The sequence below is a fragment of the Xylocopa sonorina genome, unplaced genomic scaffold (genome assembly GCF_050948175.1).
Source record: "Xylocopa sonorina isolate GNS202 unplaced genomic scaffold, iyXylSono1_principal scaffold0128, whole genome shotgun sequence".
NCBI classification, from domain to species: Eukaryota; Metazoa; Arthropoda; class Insecta; order Hymenoptera; family Apidae; genus Xylocopa; species Xylocopa sonorina.
The window spans coordinates 19,809-21,046 of NW_027490199.1; positions in this window are offsets into that span (position 1 = coordinate 19,809).

The window sequence follows — 1,238 nt, forward strand, 5'->3', positions numbered from 1 at the left end:
TATCGTACCTCATTTCTATGTTTCATGATAAGATATAATATTCATTGCGAAGTGTCATGTATACCTCGTATTCACTTCAAATGAATGTAAATGCGACACTTCCTGTCTAGGAATAGCGATTGCAGTTGTCTACGTATCGTAGCAATAGAGTTCGAATGCTTCTTAAAACGCGATATCGCATCTCATTCCTATGTTTCATGATAAGATGTAATATTCATTGCGAAGTATCTTGATTACCTCGTATACACTTCAAAAGAATGTAAATGCGATCTTTCCTTCCTAGGAAATAGCGTTTGCAGATGACTACGTATCGTAGCAAGAGAGTTCTAATGCTTCTGAAAACAAGATATCGCATCTCAATTTCTATGTTTCATGATAAGATATAATATTCATTGCGAAGTGTCCATGTATACCGCGTATTCACTTCAAATGAATGTAAATGCGACACTTCCTTTCTAGGAAATTACGTTTCCAGATGTCTACGTATCGAAGCAATAGAGTTCTAATGCTTCTTAAAACGCGATATCGCATCTCATTTCTGTGTATCGTGATAAGGTATAATATTCATTGCGAAGTGTCATGTGTACCTCGCATTCACTTCAAATGAATGTAAATGCGACACTTCCTTTCTAGGAAGTAGCGTTCGCAGTTGCCTACGTATCGTAGCAATAGAGTTCGAATGCTACTTAAAACGCGATATCGCATCTCATTCCTATGTTTCATGATAAGATGTAATATTCATTGCGAAGTATCTTGATTACCTCGTATACACTTCAAATGAATGTAAATGCGATTCTTCCTTCCTAGGAAATAGCGTTTGCAGATGACTACGTATAGTAGCAAGAGAGATTTAATGCTTCTGAAAACAAGATATCGCATCCCATTTCTATGTTTCATGATAAGATATAATATTCATTGCGAAGTGTCAAGTATTCCTCGTATTCACATCAAATGAATGTAAATGCGACACATCCTTTCTAGGAAATTACGCTTCCAGATGTCTACGTATCGAAGCAATAGAGTTCCAATGCTTCATAAAACGCGATATCGCATCTCATTTCGATGTTTCTTGATAAGATACAATATTCATTGCGAAGTGTCATGTATACCTCGTATTCACTTCAGTTGAATGTAAATGCGACACTTCCTTTCTAGGAAGTACCGTTTGCAGATATCTGCGTATCGTAGCAGTAGAGTTCAAGTGCTTCTTAAAACGCGATATCGCATCTCATTTCTAT